This window comes from Cavia porcellus, unplaced genomic scaffold, assembly GCF_034190915.1.
Source record: "Cavia porcellus strain 051 isolate PalLab524CR breed Dunkin Hartley unplaced genomic scaffold, mCavPor4.1 scaffold_29, whole genome shotgun sequence".
Lineage (NCBI taxonomy): Eukaryota > Metazoa > Chordata > Mammalia > Rodentia > Caviidae > Cavia > Cavia porcellus.
In genome coordinates, this window is record NW_026947512.1 from 20423995 (window position 1) to 20446145 (window position 22151).

A 22151-nucleotide genomic window follows, 5' to 3' on the forward strand; every position below is an offset into this window, starting at 1 on the left:
TAACAGTCTTCAGATCTCCAAATCATCACGCTGGTCAACTACATTCAGAAGAGAGTGCTATTCACCCTGATTCAGCTGGAAAGATCAAGTACTCCAGTGCTTTTAGGGGCACAAACTTCTGAAGACATACGTGTGATGGGAGCCAGATTTACCTTCCCTCCTTAGACACCTGAAAGCACAGAGCAGAAAGGGGTTTCTTAAGCACTCAACAGGCAAAGCAGAAAAGTGGTTGGTCCTTCAGAGAAACTAAACTATTACTCACCCTGCTTCGTAGCAGCAGAGATTTTTCTAGGCCTCAACACAGTGCCCAAGGTGTCCTCAGGTTGAGAAGTTACAGTTGGGACTAAGAAGAGATTCAGGCATTTAGAATTCAGAGGGCAGTATTGGAAAGGAGAGGGCTCAGGAGATCTGCAGAGGGTTTCCCCTCAGTGCAGCTGAATTCTGATTAGAAAACGGCTGCGAAATGCTATCATAGATTGGTGACAAACATTAGATAATACCAGGCGGGTAATTCCTGGAAGTTAACAGGATTGTGAATAATTCATACTCCCTACAATCAAAACGGAGGAGCCTCATATCATCCATGGTTAGGGTAAGGCTGAGGAAGTTTGCCTCAGAGACACCAGTGCGACTCTAGAATAAGACTTCACTGAAAACTAAAAATCTATCTGTGAAATGATCAATTTTTCTCCAAGCAGTTTAACAGCATCGCAGGATAGATATAGCAATAAAGACTACCAAAAACTATGGCACCCAAGAATGTGAAATTTACACCATCTCTCACCCAATAAAAAATGATGAAGGAGAGAGTTTAGCAAAGATGGCAGATAGATAAGAGCAGAATATAGAGGCTCCCTGAGACAGACAACTCAGATGCCGAAATTAAACATGTGGGGAGGCCTGGACAGAGAGAGGTGGATCCTCTCGACCCAGGAACAAATTAAAGGGGGAAAAAAATGGTCAAACAAGCAGTCCCGGGGTTACTATCGGAACAGCTAAGCTTCAGTGCTCTTGCTGCAGTGCCCGAACTCCCGCCACTTGGACTCCCTGGAACTGCAGCTGCACTGAAGTTGGAGGTCGGTGAGCCCAACAGAGAACAGAGGCAGCAAGGGACCTGCATTGACCTGCAGTGAGTGCCTGGAACAAGACCATCCCACAGGAAAGGGGTGACCAGCGGGACGACATTTTGGAATCACACAGGACTGGCAAGAAAAAGAAAGAGCAGTGACTTCAGTCAGTTGTTCCCTTCCCAAAGAAGATTGGTGGGGTATGCTTGGCCTGGGTCACACCCCTGGCTGAGACCCAATAAGTTGTCCCAAAACAGTTCCATATGCACGGCGCACACTAACATAGTGAAGGGCCCCACAGCTTGACTGAGCCAGAGGGGAAGGGCCAGCATACACCACCCCTGTTTGCACCTCTATAGCATACTGGAGTGGACAGAAATACCTAGCCAGCATGCTTCAGAAGAACCACAACAAACAAGGAAAGGGACTGGGACCTCCTTTATATACCTGTATGGAAGAAATCAAAAACATGACAAAAGGAAGAAACAAGAAAAAGTCTCTAGCCCTCAACCCTGAGAACATTGATCCAGGAAAGGTAAATACAAAAGAGATTGAGGACAGCAAACATGCAGTATCAGACACAGCATCAGTGGACATAAAGAGATATCTTTGGGATCTCATAGATGAGCTCAAAAGTGAAATTTTTAATGAAGTGAACTAAGATATAAGTAGATTAATAAAAGAAATGCTAAGCACCTCTCAAGAAGACACAAATGGAAGAATCGAGGAACATAAAAAAGGAGAGAAATGTTCGATGAAGAATATAAAGAAAACATAGAATACAGGAAGCAGGTTCAAAGAGATTACCAGGAAATAAAAAACCCCATTGAAAGCTGGCAAAACTGCTTGAAAGAAACTAAGGATAGATTATCCAAACTCCTGGAAGATAGGTTTGCAATGTGCGATCATGAAAGGAAAAATTTCTTTAAAATAACAAAGAAACAGGCAGTAACAACCCAAAGGCTAGAAGATGACAAGAGGAGCTATAATTTAAGAATAAAGAATGTGACTGAAGAAGCAGCGGTACAAACAAAGGAACGACAAAGGCTATTCACAGAAATAATTAAGGAAAACTTGCTAAACATAAGAAAAGGAAATGATATTCAGATGTATGAGGCATACAGAACTCCAGCCACCTACAACCAAAACAGAGCTACATCCAGGCATATAATAATCAAGATTCCAGAAATTCAATATAAGAACAGAATATTAAAAGCCATCAGAGAAAAGAAACAGATCACCTATAAAGGAAAACCCATCAAAATCTCGGCAGACTTCTTGACACAGACCATCAAATCAAGAAGAGTGTGGAGCAAAGTATTCCAAGCCCTGAAAGAAAATAACCTCCAGCCCAGATTGATACACCCTGAAAAAGTGTCTCTAGAAATTAATGGAGAAACAAGATGCTTCCAAGACAAAGAGGAACTGGGGGAATTTGCAACCACCAATCCAGCTCTACAGAGAAGACTGAAGTACATTCTAGAGAGACAGAAATGTACCAGGATTTCAGGAACAGTGGCAGAGAGTCCTCAATGAATGGAACAGAAAGTGGAATAAGGAAGAAAAGCAGACAACTAATGGGAGAAAAAAGAATATAACAGAAATGAGGCAGAGAAGGTTGGCTATAATTTCTAATATAGATGGCCTTGATACACTAAGAAAAAAAAGAAGGAAAAAAAAGAGAAACACAGTAGATCATGAGGTAGGTGCCCCCCCCAAGATGCTCTTTATAGGAAATATAATTAACCTTAAAAAGGGTTTATGGACCGAAAATCAAATATGAGAAAACAATGCTCTATGTGACAGGGAATCAGAGAGTAATAGGGGCAACTCAGCCAGTATTTGTAGATAGGTTGGAAAGACAGGCTTTCATAGGTAAAGGAATACAACTAGAGATCAAGTCCAGGAGGGAGAAGGTTCAGAACCACTTAGGTAAATAGCAAGTTGCCCCCCGTAATCTAAAAACTGAGTGTGTTAGTGAAAACTACAAATGCACAGTGCACCCTGGGGGAGTGAAAGAGGAGGAATAGTCTTAAAAAAGAAGGCAGAGGATAGTGTTAATAGCATACCAGTATTTAAAACCCACATTACTTACACCACTCTGCTTAGGTAGATTTTATTCTGTCCCAGTTTGTCTACTTGCACTAGATCTGAGGGCACAGATAGCTATTCTGAAAGTAACAGGATATAGTACAGTAATCATCTTTAATTTCCTATTAACTTAATCTGGAGCCCTGAATAACTTATACTGTTCTATCATGACTGATCTTAGTTAAATCTGGTTTGTTTGATTGCTGATTGGTATCAACAGATTTTATTCAAAACTGTTATGATTGATGAAGTCTGAGAGTGTAGGGAACTTCACTGAAGATGACAAGATTCATTATGATACCCATTCGGATCTGATTATTATCTGTTTTTAAAGTTTTATACATCTAAAAAGTTTTGTTTTTATTAATATTGTTATATACTGCTATATTCAATTACACTATGTCTGATGATATAGACAATTCTATTGAAGACACAAGAGACAACACAGGAACCATTGTAGAACTCTTCGTACATTGGTTTTAATATGTCTTTTTCATTTCATTTATTTATAGGAATATGTTTTATGTCTTGCTTTGTTTTGTTTCTCCCTCTAATATAGAAAGAATAGAAATACATGTTGAGATTCATGCATGCGTAGAACCTATAAACAGTTTACGAGAACTGATCTTATAACGCATGATGAAATGAGCAACTACTTTGAAGAAAAAGAGACACTATAGTATCCAGTGCTGATCCCGTAGTGTCATGATGTGAAATCCCACAAAACTATTATTCTTTGTTCAGAGTGATTTTAGCCAGCTTTGGTTTGTTTAATCTCAACATAAATGAAACTATGGATAACTGCATGTATATTTAAGTGTGTAGGATTGATAACCATATTACTAAGTTTTTGTTGGATAGTTGAACAGAACTGTTTGCAGTCTTGCTGTTTGAATCCCCACTTTGTATGCTTTATTTTTGTAACTTGAATAACTATTTGTAAGAGGACAATATGTAATCATCAACTAGTGATTTCTTACTGGTTATTTTTTCTTTGAAAATATGTATTATTTCTACCCTTTTTCTGTTTTGTTTAGTCTTTCTTTAAATACACATTTTAAAAAAATGATCAAAGATACAAGGTAGATATGGTGGCAAATGTCTATCCCATCCCAGCTACTAGGGAGGCTGAAGCAAGCAATTCATATGTTTGAGGCCACTCTGAGCACTTGAGTGAGATTTTGTCTGAAAATAAAATTTAGAAAGATCTGGGAATATAGCTCAGTGGTAAAGTGGCCCTGGGTTCAATTCCCTGGTATCACACACACACACACATACACACACACACACACACACACACACACATCTCTTCTTGTAAGAGCATCAGTCCTGTTGGAGCAGGACCTTGCACTGGTATTCTCACTTAACTCTAATGACTCTTTGAAGGCCCTGTCTCCAAATCCAGTAAGCCGGAGGTTATAGCTTCAACATTTGAATATGGGGGCCAGAGCCCCCCTAACGGGATTAACAGAAGATTAGACACACCGTCAAAATGCTTTGATTTGTTAGTCTACCCCTTTCTGCCCACAGACACGCACGTGGAGGTGGCGTTAGTCTCTCTTCCTGCTGTGGCCAGGTCAATTGCAAGTCGGTGAGGAGCCTGCTCAGCTGCAGGAACTCTTGGTGGAGGGCTGAACTTTGACCTAAGCAAGTCTGAGCAAAGGGACACTCAGGCTGGGTGGTGATGAAAGACCCAAGTACCAAATCCACCTGGAGGTAGTGGATGCAGCCATCGACACAATGCCACACACAGTGAGTGGAGGACTGGGGAACCACAAAGAGCTATCTAAGGAGGAGATTCTCAGAGATTAAGTGCCTACTTAACCAGAAAAAGATTGCTGTTAGCTGGGTGTGGTGGTGTGTGCCTGTAAAGTCAGCACTCAGGAGGCTGACACAGGATGATTGTGAGTTCCAGGCCAGCCTGGGCTGCATAGCCCGACCCTGTCTCAAAAAAAGAAAAAATCAAATCAGATAATTTCCTCTGCCTGCCTTCTGGGACTTCAAGTCCCCATCTTTGGAACTTGAAGCCCCCATCTCACTGATTGTTTATCTTCCCTTATCCCCTGGCACTGGAGAATGGGCCCAGGACCTTTGCACTGAGCTATCTTCCAGCCCTTTATTTTATTATTTTACTTTGAGACAGAGTGTCACAAAGTTGCCCAGGTTGTGTTCAAACTTGCAATCTTCTTGTCTCCCAGAAAGTGCTGATGTTACATTGTGTACAGTTATAACCAGTGCTCTCTAATTTTCAGTTCCTCCTGAGTCCTGGGGTTACAGGTGTGCGTCACCATGACCAGCACAGGAAGAGGAAATATTTGAAAGACTAATCTGCAGAATGTTCCAAGCTGATGAAAATGGTTAAGTCTAAAGATCTAAGAAGTTCAAGGAGCATCTAGCCCAAAAAACATGGACAAAAGTAATACAGCATGATCAATTTGCTTAGAACTACTGATAGGAAAAATTCCAGAGGAACTTGAAAATTCAGAGGAAAAAATACAACAGTACAGAATATAAAGACAACAGCGGCAATAGCTTTCTTGCTGGAAAGAGATGCAAATCAGAAGAGAGCAAAACAATATCTATAAAGTGTAAAAGGAGAACATTGTCAACCTAGAATTCTATACTCAGAGAAAAAGTTTTTAAACAAAGAAAGAATTTTGCAGCATACAAACACTGAAAGAATTCACATGAACACACTATGAGAATCTCAAAGGAAGTTTCTTGGTAGAAAGAAAATATTCAGATGGAAATCTGAATATACACCAGAAGTGGAAAGCACCATGATAAGCTCTCAGAAAAGAGCTTTTCAAGTTATTTCTACACTTTTTAAAAAAGAGAATTGATTATTAAAAACAAAATAACAAAGTGTAATGTGGAGTTTATAACATATGTAGAAATAAACTATCTGACAGCTATAGTATAAAGGCCAGGAGAAAAGACACGGTGGAATGGAAGTATGCTGTGGTGAGCTCTTTTTGTTTTTTAAAGCAGTACTGGGGATTGCACCCAGGGTGTTTACACTGAGCTACATCCTCACCCTTTTTATCTTTTAAGTGGCCTAGGATGTGTTCCAATTCGTGCTTCTTCTGCATGAGCTACCCTAAGTGCTGGGACTAAGGGTCTGCTGTGTGATGCCTGGTTCTGTTGTGGATTTTTGTATTATTTGTGAAATAGTTTAATGTGACTTCAAAGTAGACTGTGATAAGTTAACATTGTATATTAGAGACCATAAATCAAATACTAAAAACAAAATAACAAGAAAGATGGTCTGGGCAGCTGTTTTGAAGATAACAAGATGCATTATGGTAGTATTATTGATTTCCTTTTATCTTTTTTTGAACTATATCATTTTCATTGTTTGGTTTGGTTTGGTTTTATTCTGTTTTGTTTTGCTGGGTTTTATTATGTCTGATGATCTGGCAGCTATTTGGAAGATAACAAGATGTATTCTAGTGGCCATTGTTGATTTTCTATTATCTTGTTTTGAACTCTGGTATTGCTTTCATTGTTTTGTTTTGTTTGGCTTTATTCTGTTTTGTTTTGCTGGGTTTTAATCTCTTTAAAAGAAAAAAAGCTTCATCAGAAAGATGATACATGTAGATCAAAGCAAATGTCTGACAGTGGAAAAGGAAGCAGCACTGCCACGTCTGGCCACGTCATCCCCCTGCACTTCTCTCGGGAGAAGCCATCGTGAGAAAATCTGGAACAGCCTGAGGAAACAAACCCAGTTACGGAGGCTGTGCGCCCAGGACAGACCCTGTCTCCCAGCCCCTTCTCCTATAAACTCTTCCAAACACTGGGGATATCATGCCGTGTCCGGTCTTCCGCAGCACTCACACGGACCAGAGAAGCTCACCCCTCCCCAGAGCTAGGCAGGGAGAGGGTAAAGAAGCCCTGGCACCTGCAGTGTCTGCTCAGTGCCTGCCCCACAGGTGGTGCAGCCGCCTGCAGTAAGACGTCACCCGGAACAAGAAGGGAACTGCGTGGCACAGCAGTTGTGTGGGAACTGCATGCACAGTTTTTCCTTGGACTGTTTAATTTGGGTTCTTGCCAGATTTTTTAAACTGCCCCTCCCCCTACCTGTGTGTGTGTGTGTGTGTGTGTGTGTGTGTGTGTGTTGGCTTTCATTTAGTTGTTATTTTCTATGTGTCTTTCAGTTCCTTCCTTGTTGCTGGGACAAAATGCCTGACACCACCTGTGGTGATTAATTAATTGATCATCAGCTTGAGTGGGGAACATCCACTTGAATTGGGTCAGCATAGTTCAGGGCGTGGGAGACCAACTTTAATGGGTAATGGTGTCTGAATGGTGTAAGAGGAGACTGGCAGGAAAGAATGTCAGCTGAAGTCCCTCGGAAGAGCCTCACTGAAGCTGGTGTTCCTTGGACAAGCTTCGCTGCGACTGATTTTTTCCCTGGAGCAGCTTTGGCCATTGCTTTTGAAGGAGCTCCAGTCCTTGCTGTAGCCAAGCACGGCTGCTGTTCCCTCCAGAGGAGCGCCAGTCTTGACCTTTGAATTAAGCGTCCCCTCCTGGCTTGAAGTGTAGATTCTTCAGCTTCGGGCACCAGCCTGGGCTTTCAGGCGCAGGCGCAGACTCTAGGGCTAACATTTCGACTTCCGGGCATACACCCCTCAGGCTTCTGTTAGGGATCCTTTGGCTCTTGATGCAGACTCCTACAGCACATTGCCGTGGGCTCCAGATCTGCAGGGTCCCCTTTAGGTCTTTAGCATGCAGACAGATCTTCTGCACTCTTTGACTCTGTGGGTGGATATTGTAAATTAATCTTGTAAAGTTCTGTGTCCTGATTCAAAACACGTGCAGTTTTTTGAGGAGCCTTGCCCCAGCCCAGCAAGCTCTTACAAGCATTGACTAACACACCTACAAGTTAAAGAAGGAAAAGTTTCTTTATACCTCACAGTTCCTGGAGGTTTCTGTCCATAGTCAGCTGGTTCCAAGGCAGGACAGCACTGCAGGGGGACAGCACTGAGGAGAAGCAGTTCATGGCAGAAAAAAGGAGAAACAAAAATCAATACAATGAAAAAAGGAACATCATAGATGGTTCCATGAAACAGTGGTGCTAGACAAACGTGCAACATGATTGATAAAAAAACAGTAAGTTCCCATGTAAATAACATCAAGAATGAAAAAGGAACATATTTCCTTTTTCTTTCTTTCTTTTTTTTTTTTTTTTTTGTCTTTTTGAGACAGTATCTCGCTATGCAGTTCAGGCTGGCCTTGATCTCACTTTGTAGCCCAGGCTGGCCTTGAACTTGCAATAATCATCCTGCCTCAGCCTGCCAAGTGCTGGAAGGAACATAGTTTCTTTTATATTAAAGTTTAAAAATTTTAATAGGAGAATTTTATGTTAGTAAATCAGTAAACTTAGGTGAAATGGACAGTGAACTAAGATATATTTGGCTTCATGTGGGAAAGAGAATACCCTAAAAGTGGTTATTTGAGTAGTAAGATATTTAGTTAAAATATAGAATGGACATTGAGCAGATGAATTTAATGCTGTCTACACAGGATGACGCTAGTATTTTTTCATAAGGACTTCTGTTAAAGTAAAACATTCATAGACTACAAGATACAAATTAAATGCATAGCTCAACACATGTTAACGAGGTAAAAGCATGTAAGCAAACCACCCAACTCTAGACAAATAGTGTTAACACAGGTGATGGGGGTTGAGTAGCTCAGTGATAGGATATGTGACTTGCAGACTCAAAGAGCACCAAAAACCCCTACAGAATAATATTACTAGAGAGCAGAAGCTTTCTTGTAATGGTAATAATTTAAAATTTAATCCTCACAAGCATTTTGTAGCCAGGCATGGTCGTGCATGCCTATAATCCCAGTACTCAGGAGGCTGAGGCAGGAAGATTGTCATGAGTTGCAGGCCAGCCTGGAGAGCCTCACAGTGAGTTCAAGGTGAACCTGAACTACATTGCAAGACCTTGTCTCAAAACCCACAGACACACAGACACAGACACACAGGCACAGACACAGTGCTTTGTAACTTGTATGGATTCAGCTGGTTTGTAGTTAAAAAGCAGAGAAAAATTTCTGCCCACCAATTCCTAAAAAATGAAATATGAAGCAGTTATTTTCTCTTTACTTCATCATCATCATTATTAATTAACTAATTAATTTATATTTTAGTACTGAGGATTGAACCCAAGACCTTTACACTGAGCTATACTGTCAGCCCTTTTTTTTTTTAAATTTTGAGATAAGATCTTGCAAAGTTGCTCAGGCTGGACTTGAGCTCTATTCTCTTACTTCAGCCTCTCAGGGTGCTGGGGTTACAGATATGTGTCATTAGTTCCAGCTTCAAGTTTCTGTTTATGCTTTGGCTGTGACTGCCTACTAAGTCCTTAGTGTCTGCTGAAGACATCAGTGTCTGCTGAAGTTGCCATGAAGCCCTCACAAGTAGAGTGAGACCAGGGCCATAGATGAAGGGTCAGTGTACAGCAGGGAATGGCCCTGTGGCTCCCCAAGGCCCACAAAGCAGCTTTGCTGAGAGGTGCACTGATAGGTACCACATCTTTGCTTAAGGCCAGTGTGTGCAGCTTTGTCTTTTGTAGAAATATAAGCTGTGATGTTATGACATGAACTGTAGTCACCTGCCAAGGTCAAAATATGAGGTGACTTACAATTTAAAGATGCTTGACTGAGTGTTTTGGTACATGCATGTAATCTTAGCATACCGGAAGGCCAAGGCAGGAGGATTCTAAGAAGTCAAAAACTAGCTACAGCAGCCCTGAATCAAGGCCAGCAGTTTGGTGTAGCTGCTGGTTTTAAACAGGAGCCTAAAGAGAAGTCTTCCTAGGGTCTTTTGGCCATTTCACAACTTTGGAAATGTAATGGTCAATTCATTAGAAAGAAATAGCTCAGAATCCAACCAACACAGGCCTGAAGAAGCCACGTCCTGAGGTCCCACTGCTATCTGGGAAGCATCAGTGAACCCTTGCCCCAGGCCTCTCCACCACTCCAGGAGCCCCAGATGGAGGGACCCAGGTGCCTACTCCTGTCCACTGCTCTGAGGGACTGGCAGCCAGTGCAGGAGCCCAGGATGCAGCAATGGGCTGATTCAGAGAAACACAGGAAAATGTCAGGACAAAGGAGCAAAATACAATCTCAGCCCTCAGCCCATACAGAACAAATTCAGGAGATGCAGATATAGTAGAAATTAGAGGTCACAGCCGGGCGTGGTAGCTCACACCTGTAAGCCCAGCACTCGGGAGGCTGAGGTGGGAGGATCATTGTGAGTTTGAGACCAGCCTGGGCTACAAAGTGAGCTTAAAGCCAGCCTAAAGACTGCATAGCGAGACCCCGTCTCAAAAAAGACAAAAAAAAAAAAAAAAAAAAAAAAAAAAAAAAAAAATTAGAGGTCACAAATCTGAAATTTCAACATAGTTCTTGTATTGTTTGGTTAATTTTACACGCCTGTGTCTGGTGGTCAGGGCAGCTATTTTGAAGAAAGCACAATGCATTATGGTAGCCATTGTTGATTTCCTATTATTTTGTTTTGAACTTTTGTACAGCTTTAATTTTTTTGGTTTTGTTTTAATCTCCTTAAAATTAAAAAAAGCTAGCTACATAGCTATAAAAACCCACCCAGTGTAATTTCAAAGCCTGCTAAATACGCTAAAATCTAAAGCTCAATGCCACACACTTTCCCTCAACTAGAGCCTTTGTGTGTACGTTTTACCATCTGAAATTTTACTCCCAACTTACAAATTAGTAATCACAGCCTAATATTTCAGATGTTAGGGTTTTGAAGCTACACCTCCAAAATGCAGGCCTGCTTCCTACAGAGGCAATGCATGTCCTTAGCCAGTGGGGAAGAGAACAATCAGGAGACTGCAGCTCGCGTAGGCAAACCTCTTCTTAGGGGAAGAGCGAGCTCCCAGTGCCCGTTTGTCTAAGCGCAGCACTGACTTCCCTGTGCTGCTAAGAATGAGCAAGCGGAGAGAGGCCAGGAGAACCCGTCCTCAAGTTCTCCCCACATGAAGGAAACGGCAGCGCAGGGGAAGGTGCATTCTCCTCACATTCCTTAGTTCAGCGTGTCTGAAAACCTTGCACTGGGTTAGCAGAAGAGCTGGTCCGAGTGCAAAAGCCGCTTCAGAGAAGAGGGCACGCACACAGGAACAGAGTTAGCGGGATGCGTGTGGCGGATCAGAGCTGGAGCTCCAACAGAGTGCTCAGGCAGTTTAAAACGGAGCCAGGATGGAGCTAAGGGAAACCTACACCTCCTAATCTGCTGGATAACAGCGAGGACTTTGCAAAGCTGGAAGTGGTCACACTCTCCTCAAAAAGGGAGCGAAAAGTCATAAAGATGGAGCAAGGGACATGACAGCACAGCAGGAAGAAGGACAATCATTAAAAAACAAACAAACAAACAAACTATTAAGACCACAGTAGAGGGGTCATTATGTTGAAAAGAAGTTAATAAGTACAGCCTGAAAACATTTTTAGATTACAAAAAATGAAGACAAATGCTAAGTACCTAAGCAAGTGAATTATAAAGGAAAACAATTTAAAATTTCGCTGTCGTTAGGGCATGGTGTGCACACCTGTAATCCCAGCACCTGGGAGACTGAGGCAGGAGAATTGTCACAAGTTCGAAGCCAGCCTGGGCTACATAACAAGACCTTATCTAAAAAAAAAAAAATTTTTTTTTTTTTTTGCTGTAAAATCAAATGTAAGAAGTCAATAAAACCTACAAATTCTGTGGGTTGTTTTTTTTTTTTTAACTCAGTGATACCAGCCAAAAAATTCTGGTTTTTTTGACGAAATTATGATTTTATTTTTCTTGCCATAAATCTGCAAAGGACATGCACAAAAACAAATGCTCTGCAAGTATAGTCCAAAACCCTCAGGGTCTTTGGAATCTTACCAGGGATTCTAAAAGGTCGAAGATATTTTCACAGTACTGAGACATTATCTGCCTTTTTCATTGGTCGATATTTGCACTTAGAAAAGCAGTAGTGAGTGGAATTGTTGGCTGCATAGTCCAAATCAATGCCCCTCAATAGCGATGCTAGTGGTTCTATTCTTTACTACCATCGTTCCCAGCAAAGAAGGACATCCTAGAAGATAATGTATGAGACACTCATTAAATCCTGGATCTTACTTCACATCGTCATAAAATTTTGTGGAAAAAATAGGAATTATACATACAGTACCTCTACTGTTTACAGAAGTATACGGTTAGATGAAGGAAACGAATTTCAAAGATTTCCTGCTATGCAAAATCTATAGCTATTTTCATGTAGCACCATTTTTTTTTACTGGAAATGAACTAAGTGATCCACTATTTTTTATTTGTATTTTGGGGTACATTTTAGATCTATATAGTGATAACTTCACCATAGGAAATCTGTACCTCTACAAGATTTTTCTTGCTTCTCCTTTTTTCCCATTTTCCTCCCCTTTGTCCCCCTTGCCCTCCTTATTTACAAAAACTTTATTTTCATTTTTCTTTGTATTATTTTTTAAATTGTCCCTTCTTTCCTTTTTCTTCCCTATCTATCCCTTGTTCCCCTTTTTCTTTGAACATTTCCCTTCCATTTCCTAATATCTATTACACATTTTGGTCCTTATTTACACTTTCAGTTTCTTACACCAGAGAAACAATACAATATTTAAACATGTGTGTCCAATTGATTTCACTTAAAAGTATGGTTTGAAGGTGCATCCACTTAGCTAGAAATGCCCCAACCTTATCCTTCTTTATGGCAGAGTACTTCTCCATTATATGAAAAAAAAACACATTTTCTTTATCCATTCAGAGATTGATGGGTGTTTGGGCTATTTACATAATTTAGCTATTGTAAACTGTGGGGCTAAAACATGGGTGTGGAGCCAGGTGTGGTGGTGCACGTCTGTAATCCCAGCACTCGGGAGGCTGAGGCAGGAGAATCATTGGGAGTTTGAGACCAGCCTGGGCTACAAAGTGAGCTCAAGTACCACCTGAACTGCATAGCAAGACCCTGTCTCATTCAAAAATAAAAATGGGTGTGCATATAACACTGTGGTATAATGCTTTTAATTCTTTTGGGAAGATACCACGAAGGAGAATATCTGGGTCAAGTGGAACCTGGAGTCCTAGTTTTTTGAGGAATCTCCACACTGATTTCCACAGTGGTTGAACCAGGCTACCCTTCCACCAATAGTGCAGACAGGTTCCTTTGTCCCCACAGCCCCACCAGCATTTGTTATTGGTTGATTTCTTGATAATAGCCGTACTTTTTGGAGTGAGATACAATCTCAGTGTTGTTGTACTTTGCATCTCCAAATGACCAGCGGTGTTGAACATTTTTTCATATATTTAGCTGCTTTCTCACTTCTTCATGTGAGAAGTGTCTATTCATTTTAGATGCCCATTTTTTGGGTCATTAAATCTGGGGTGTCTGATATTTTTGAGTTCTTTACATATTCTGGATGTTAGTCCTTTGTCTAAGGAACACTGGCAAAATTTTGTCTCTTACTATGAGTTGTCTCTTTATTCTGTCAGTTTCTCTTGCTGTGCAAAAGCTTTTCAATAAAATGAGATCCCAGTTGTAGATTCTATGTGCTAGTTCCCATGTGATTAGGGTTTCATTCGTAAAGTTTTTGCCTATACCAGTGTCTTCAAGAGTTCTACCTATTCTATCTGTTGTACTAAAATGCTAAAAAAATTAGTTAGTTAAAAAGATAGTAGCAAAAATAGTTAAAAGGATAGTTATTAGCAGGATTGTCATTCTGTGCTGTGCTCATTACCCTAGTAACCACACACCAACCACATAGTTATAGATTAACTGACCGCATCGTCATGCTATTCTGTATGCGTAGTTCCCCGAGTAACCTGTTTGCTGTGTCAACCTTTGTTCCCTTTGTAAGAGACAAATGATGCTGTGCCAACAATGTTCCTGGGATGGGCAGACCACGAGCTACGAATTGGCTAACCACCCACTGTGAAATGGGGTGACCTCAAGCAAAGGGGAACAAAGGTCCACCTTGTTTCTTTGCTATATACTTAATGATTAATGAGCTAATCATAAATGAACTATAAAAATCTGTCAAAATTCTAACTCAGTTGCACAGCTTTGCAAACTCCATCTGCACTGTGCCGCTGGTTACCAGCTTAAATAAAGCTCTCTTTTACAAACATCTTGCTCCCCCATTGTGTTTAATATCATAGGGCCTTGTTTTGGGGTGCAACACTATCTTCCAGTAGTTTTAGTGTTTCTGTTTATTTGATTGTTTATTTATTTGAAACAGGATCTTGCTACGTAATTTAGGCTGGTCTTGAACTCACTATGTAACTCAGGCTGGCCTCAAACTCACAGCAGTCCTCTTGCCTCAGCCTACAAAGTGTTGGAATTACAGATCTGAGCCATCAGGACTGGCTGTGTTTCTGTTTTAATATTTAGATCTTTGATTCATTTGATTTATCTAGTGCATAGTGAAAGATACGGGCCTAGTTTTAATCTTCAGCATGTGGAAAGGCAGTTTTACAAGTACTATTTACTGAAGAGTTTGTCTTTCTTCCAGTGAACATGTTTGGTTCCTTTGTGAAAGGTAAGATGTTTGGAGATGTTTCTGCATATTCTAATCTGTTCCACTGATCCTTGAGTCTATATTTTTGCTAACACCATGCTGCTTTTTAAAAAAATCACAGTAGCTTTGTAATACAATTTCAAATTAGGAATTGTTATGTCCCCTCCCTTGCCTTTGATGCAATTCAGTCTATAAAATTGCCTGAAATTGCTTTTGTTATTCTAGGTCTCTTCTGGTTACAAATGAATTTTAGGATTGTTTTCTCTAATTAATTGAAATATAATTCTGGTATTTTGATTGGGATTGTATTAAATTTGTGTAACAATTTTTGAAACATGGCCATTTTCACTATATTAGGTCTTCCTATCCAAGAATGGGGATGTCTTTCCATTATCTGACACCCTCTTCAGTCTACTTTTTCAGAGTGTTGTAGTTTTTTTGTCTTTTTCATTTTTATCGGTACCGGGGATCGAACTCACGACCGCCTGCTTGCAAGGCAGGCGCTTATGCCGCTGAGCTAAAACCTCAGTGTTGTAGTTTTTAATGTGTAGTTCTTTTACTCCTTTCATTAGATTCCTTGGTATTTCATTTTTTGGGTGCTATTTTGAAAAGTGTTGTTTCCCTAATTCATCTATCAGTAAATTTTTTTTTCTGTGTACAGGAATGCTATTGAATTTTTAAATTTTTTATTTAATTTTTTAGCTAGAGTCTTACTATACAGTGCTGGCTGGGCCTGAACTTGGTTAAGCAACCCAGGTCAACCTCCAACTAATGGTGAACCTCTTTCTCAGCCTCCTAAATTCTGGGAGTACATGTGTGTGATACCATATCCAGCTGCTATTGAATTTTGAGTTTTTTCTTTGCATCCATCTATGCTACTGAATTTGGTTATTAAATCTAGAAGTCTTTTCATGGAGATTTTGAGGTATTTTATGTAGAGTATCATGTCACCCACAAAAACTGATAGTAACTTTTTTACCTATCCTTATTCCTTTTATTTCTTTCTCTTGTCTAATTGCTTTTGCTAACCATATTGAGTAAGAGTAGTGACATTGGACAGCCTTGTCTTGTCTTTCACTTTAGAGTGAAGCCCTTCCACTTAGTTGGATGTTGGTTTGTCATACAAGGCTTTTATCAGATTGAGATAAAGATCATCTATTCCAATTTCTGTAGCAGATTTATCATGAATGGGTGTTGCACTTTGTCAAATGCTTTCTCTGCTTTTATTGAGATGGTCATATGGTTTTTGTCCTTCGCTCTATTAATATGGCATATTACATTTATTGAAGCAGGTGTTTTGGACCATTCCTATATCCCTTGAATGAATCCTACTTGGTCATCGTCTTGATGATTTGCTGCACTCTGTTTGCCTGTTCCTTATTGACGAGTTTTGCATCTATGTTCATTAGGGAGATTGGCCTGTAGTCCTCTTTATTAATTGGATCTTTTTTGAGTTTTGGTATTAGGGTAATGCTTGCTTCCAGGAATGTATTTAGGAGTACTGTTTCCCTTTCAATTTCATTAAAGAGTTTGAGAAGTAGTGGTGTTAGTTCTTCTCTAAATGTCTTGTAGAGTTCAGCAGTGAATCCATCAGGACCCGGGCTTTTCTTTGTTGAAAGGTTTTTAATTATATCTCCAATTTTATAGACTGATATTGGGTTAATTAGAATTTTATATCCTTTATATCCTTTTGATTCAGTTGATAATTCATATGTATCTAGGAAACTGCCCATTTTCCTCTTGTTTTTCATTTTATTGGAATACAGATTCTCAAAGTGGGTATTAAAGATCTGCTGGATTTCTTCCAGATCTGTTGTGATCTGGAAGATCTCTTTTTATTCCTAATTACAAGATTTGGATCTTTTCTTTCTTTTTTTGACAAAGTCAGCTGAGGGATTATCAATTTTACTTAATCTTCAAGGAACCAACTCTTTGATGCTTTGATTCTTTGTATTGTTTTCTTAGTTTCCATTGCATTAATTTCTGCTCTGATCTTTATAATTTCCTCCTCTGAGGAGCTTTGGCCTTGACTACGTCTTTTTCTAGAAGCATGAGGTTCAACATTAGGTTGTTTATTGTCACTTGCTTTGTTTTTCTGATGAGAGAGTTCACCACTACAGAAGTCCCCTGTAGAATTGCTTTCAGTGTGTTCTGTAAGTTCCAGTGCATTGTATTGGCATTTATCTGTAGAATCTGTCTAATTTTTTCTTCAATTTAATCTGTAACTCATTAGTTGTTCAAGAAGGTATTATTTATTACCACGTGTTTGTGAAGTTTTCATGGATTCTTTTGCCATTGCTTTCCAATTTCATTGCACTATGGTGTGATACTACACATGGGGCAATTCAATGCCCTTGCGTTTACTTTAGTGTGTTTTTCTATGAGCTAGCATGTGATCTGTTTTGGAGAACATCCATGTACAGCTGAGGAGAATGTGTATTTTTTTGTTATGAGGTGTGACATTCAGTGAATATCTAAGTCCATTTGTTCAAAATTTTGGTTCAGCTGGGTGTGGTGGCGCACACCTGTAATACTAGCACTCAGTAGCTGAGATAGGAGGATTGCTGGGAGTTCAAGGCCATCCTGGGGTACAAAGTGGGTTTAAGGAACACCTGAACTGCATAGTGAATCCTATCTCAAAAAGACCCCTCCCCCAAAAGGTTTGGTTTACTTTTGATATTTCTTTTTTTATTTTTTGTCTAGTTGATCTGTCAGTTTGTGATAATAGGGTGTCAAGGTCCCCTACTACAATTGTATTAGTGCTTATTTAATTTTTCATGTCCATGAGTGTTTGTTTTAGATAGTTGGTTGTGCTGGTATTTGTGCATACATCCTTATGATTTTTATCTCTTCCTTTTGCATTGTTCCCTTTATAAGGTTGTAGTGACCTCTTTGTCTCTGTTAATCAGCCTTGGCTTGAAATCTACTTTGTCTGCAAGTAATAGCTACCCTTGTTTTTTTTCCTGGCTCCTGTGGCATGTAGTATTATTTTCCATTCTTTGACTTTCAGTCTATGAATTTGGTTTTGAATTAAATGTGTTTCTTGTATGCACATTGGCTCTTGTTCCCTGATCTACTCTGCCAGTCTGTTTATTTTGATTGGTGAAAGGTACCTACCTTTTATAGTGTAAAAGGTAATTACACTGTTCGTAATTGGTAGGTAATGCCTTCATAACAGGCTTTGTCATTTTTTTTTTCCTGTTATTGGTTCCCTTTTCCCTTCTTTGTTTAATTACTTGCTTTGCCTGGTGGATTCATTCTGTCAGTGTTTGTGGAATTACAATTCTCATTTTCTCCTAGAATCAGAACATTTTGGAATGCTAGTTTGGTGGTCATGAATTTATTCAGGTTTTCTTTGTCATGGAAGTATTGCATTTCTCCATCAAATTTATTATTTATTTATTTATTTATTTATTTATTTATTTATTTTTATTTAAAAGAGAAAACAGAATACTTACCTGGCAGAGGAGATACCATGATCATGAAGGTGGTTTTCCCAGGGCCAGGTTTATCCATTGCACTGCAGATGTGCTGACCCCTCATTTTCCCCAAATGTGGGAAATTCAACTGTGTAATTTGTGGTAGTGGGGGACTGCATTTGCGCTTTCTCCTGTCCCTCCCCCCAAAGAAAGACAAACAGAAAAAAAGGATAGAAATAATATGGAATTAAAAAAAAAAACAGTAAGAAATCAATCTCCACCTGGCAAGCCTGAGGTCATGAGTTTGATCCCCAGTACCATAAAAAGAAAAAAAAAGAAATCAATCTTCATCAATTTTTAGAGATATTTTTGTAGGGTACAACAATCTGAGTTTGATTTTTTTTCTTCTAGGGGTTAAAATACTTCCTTGAATTGAGGGTTTGTGTCAAGAAGTCTGCTGTGATTTCCTGGGCTTTTCTTCTCAAGGAAGTGATTCCTTCCCAGTGATTTGTTTCTTTTCTCTAGCAGCTTTTAATACTGTGTTCTTGATTTTCTGGAATCTGGACTACTATATGCCTTATTGTAGTATTTATTTATTTATTTATTTATTTATTTATTTATTATGGGTATTTATTAATCATGGGTAGTTGGAGTTCCATATGTCTCACTTACCTGTGTGTTAAATTCTTTTTCAGTGCTTGAAAAGTTTTCTGCCATTATTTCTGTGCACAAGTCTGTATGTCATCTCAAGGTTTTTCATTGACTCTGATTAATTTACGTTATTGTTTGCATCATATAGCAGCTGTTAGACTGAGTTTTTGTGGTCCCTCGCTATTTTTAAGAAATAGCAACATTTTAAAGAAATGTTCACACTCTTTTAAAACATTTTAAAGAAATGCTCACACTCATAAAAACAAGAACAAACAATCAAGGAAAAAAGAAAACAATACAGAATACAGAACAACAACAACAAAAAAGCCCAATTTAGGGAGTGTTTCTGCTGTCACTGGTAGACAGAGTCCAGATCCATGGTGATTAATCCCAGAGGATCAGCCATAAGTTTACAGTGGTGTAGTGAGGAGTTCTGGCAAAGCTGCACCTTTTGTTTCACTGAAGTTCAGGCTCACGTCAGGCCGTGAGTCTGGAACCCATTTTGTTCAACCTGCAACACTCCGTGTGCTTCCAACTGTCTCGAATTCGGCATTCTGTCCCCTCGAATTTGGCTCTTTGACCTCCTCCTGATGAGCTGGGTAATCCCTCATCCTGTCAGGAGAGCTGCTAGATGGAGCCAACCCACAGCTGCTCTGAGTCCTGAGCACAGTTGGCCTCTCTCTGAGAAGGCTACCCGCCAATCATTCTCACCAGGGGGACACCTGAACCCGAATAATTCAATAGCCACTGCATTGAATTCACTGCTCTTTTCCACTGGTGTGTTTCTCTGTGAGGCTCTGGGGTCGCCAGTATTCACTGTGCATCTGCAGTTTCAAGCCACCTCTCCTGTGCAAAAGGCCCAAAGAGCCACCTGCTACCTCCCTCTTCTGTGCTGAGGTCTCCCCCTTTGCTGCCCCTGTGGCCACAATTTTCCCATAAGATCCTTGCTGGGTCCCAGGGACCACTTCCCTCCTTCTTCTCTTCCTTGTGTTGCTATATTCCTTCCTCTAGATATCAAATGTTGGAGAGGTGGTTTCTCTACTGTTCACCACTCTGCCATCTTCCCCGAATTTAATCCTACTATTTCCAGGAAAACAATGGACAGGTCTGTTGCTAATGGGAAAATTCAAGATTGCTAGTGAACGTTATATTATAGAGAAAGTTATGTCTGTCACTCTGAGGTTAGGCCCTTAACATGTAGTGTTTTTTTGATGAAATTAGTAGTGATATAAATGAATGTGACTTTTAAAATTCTTTAATGAAATTTTTTCACATTTGGAAGATATGTATAACTCATTGCATCGTGTTTCTGAATGAGCAAATGCATGTTATAAAATTATGCACGAATTAAAGATTTATTTAGGATGCAACTTGAGCCCATACTCATAAGGGAAATATATCAAATTCACATGTATAAATACCGTATAGTCTCCCTAGTAAGTTTATGGTAATCATGATCCCCCATTACATTGCTTTGAAGCCTTACAATGCTTCCATTCATTAGTTGGAATGGTTTTATTCTGGGTTGTTTGATTTTATTATCTGTGATGGTATGAACAGCTATTTTGAAGAAAACAAGCCATTATAATAGCCAGTGCTGATTTAATATCATCTTGTTTTGAAGTCTTACCATACTTTTGTTCTTCTGTTTCCCTTGGTTCTATCATGTAGTATCTTATTGGATTTTATTATGTGTGGTAGTATAAACAAATTTTTTAAGGACAGTGAGATATTATAGTAATCATTGTTCATTTTCTGTTATTTGGTTCTGAATGCCCTGTAATACTTTCATTCTCTTGAATGGTTTTATATTTTTTTGATACTATTGTGTATGAAGGTATGCTCAACTATTTCAAGGAAAGAGACATTATGGTAGCTACTGTTGTATCGGGTTGTCTTGTGGTGAAATATTGTGTTGCTTAATTTTGTTCTGTTCTGATCTGCTTTGTTATGTCCTCTTCTATCTTAATCTCTTTAAAATAAAAAAGATTTATTTAATGTGAAAGATAAAACAGTGAATTCTAATGTAACAGAACATGAACAAGCTTTGTAAGACCACATTGCAACTAAACTTTGGTACTACCATTTGTTCAATTTTAGTATGGTATCAAAGAAGAAATCCAGAGTCATTTGAAAAGAGTTTAAAAATACTTTTCCAATTCTGTATCACTCCAAATTCAGATTTTCTTTGTATATTCCAACCAAGATAACATATTACAACCGAATGAGTGCTGAGAATGTAGGAGAATTCTGCTGTCTTCTATTAAGCCAGACATTAAATGTATTTACAGAAAGTAACATTCACTGCAAAATGAATGTTCCTAGAGGAGGACAATAGAAAAAATATTCCAGATATGCTAAATAGAATACTTACTAGCTCTTCTTTTTTTTTTTTTTTTTTTGGTACCAGAGATCAAACTCAAGAGTGCGTGCTTGCAAGGCAGGCGCTTATGCCGCTGAGCTAAATCCCCAGACCTTAACTGTTCTTCGCAAAAGAATTTACCTTTGGGGCTGGGGATTTAGCTCAGCAGCATAAGCGTCTGACTTGCAAGCAGGCAGTCGTGAGTTCGATCCCCGGTACCGATAAAAAAAGAAAAAGACAAAAAAAAAAAAAAAAAGAATTTACCTTTGCCATTAAAGATATAGGTAACTATGTCCATAAGAATGGAGAAACTGGGTAATAAAGACTGCTTTGTGAGTTGTGAATTGTCTGTAAATCACTTTGGAAAAGGAGGGGTTCCTCAAAACAAGGAGAGGGTGTAGGACATGTGTGGTGGTTGTCAGTTTGACAGCACTAGGAGAGTTCTGTAAAGGTGTTTTGATCATGGCTGCTATACTTACAGTAGATTACTCCGCTGATGCTCATAGTTGCCTTGCTGTTAGGCCCTGGAGCCTGGATAGAGAAAGGGGGTTCTGAGGCATGCCCCTGGAGGGTACATCTCTCACACGCACTTTTCTCCTGTTCTCTGTCTCCTAGTTACCATGAAATAAGCAGTTTTGCTCCATCAGGCCCCTCCATGATTCTGATTTGGATGCCAACCATAGGTTGAACCCCTGAAACCCTGAGCCAGAAGAAATGTCTTCTTTAAGTTTTGGTTAGTGGGTATTTTGTTTTAGTAATTTTTTTTGTACCAGGGGTCAAACTCATGATCTTGTGCTTGCCAAGCAGGCAACTAATGCCACTGAGCTAAATCCCTGGCCCTGTTCTAGTAGTTGAAAAGCTGACCAATACAGAAATTTGATGCCAGAGAAATACTGTTGCTGTGATTACCATGTGGTCACATGGTTTGGAAGTCTTTGGAATTGGTTTGTGGGAGGAATTTGGAAAAGTGTGGGGAACTAGGCTAGAAAAGACCTAAAACCCTATAAGCAGAGC

General features: G+C 39.6%; 2 non-coding genes across 2 annotated transcripts; both read left to right on the plus strand.

Moving 5' to 3' along the window:
- The first annotated feature begins 9915 nt into the window (after positions 1–9915).
- On the plus strand, positions 9916–10052 carry LOC111758301 (small nucleolar RNA SNORA2/SNORA34 family). Its single transcript, XR_002792497.1, has one exon. It is a non-coding gene; the product is annotated as a small nucleolar RNA SNORA2/SNORA34 family (small nucleolar RNA).
- Positions 10053–18155: 8103 nt separating this feature from the next.
- Positions 18156–18318, plus strand: LOC111758323 (U1 spliceosomal RNA). The gene has a single exon (XR_002792515.1). It is a non-coding gene; the product is annotated as a U1 spliceosomal RNA (small nuclear RNA).
- Positions 18319–22151: the final 3833 nt, after the last annotated feature.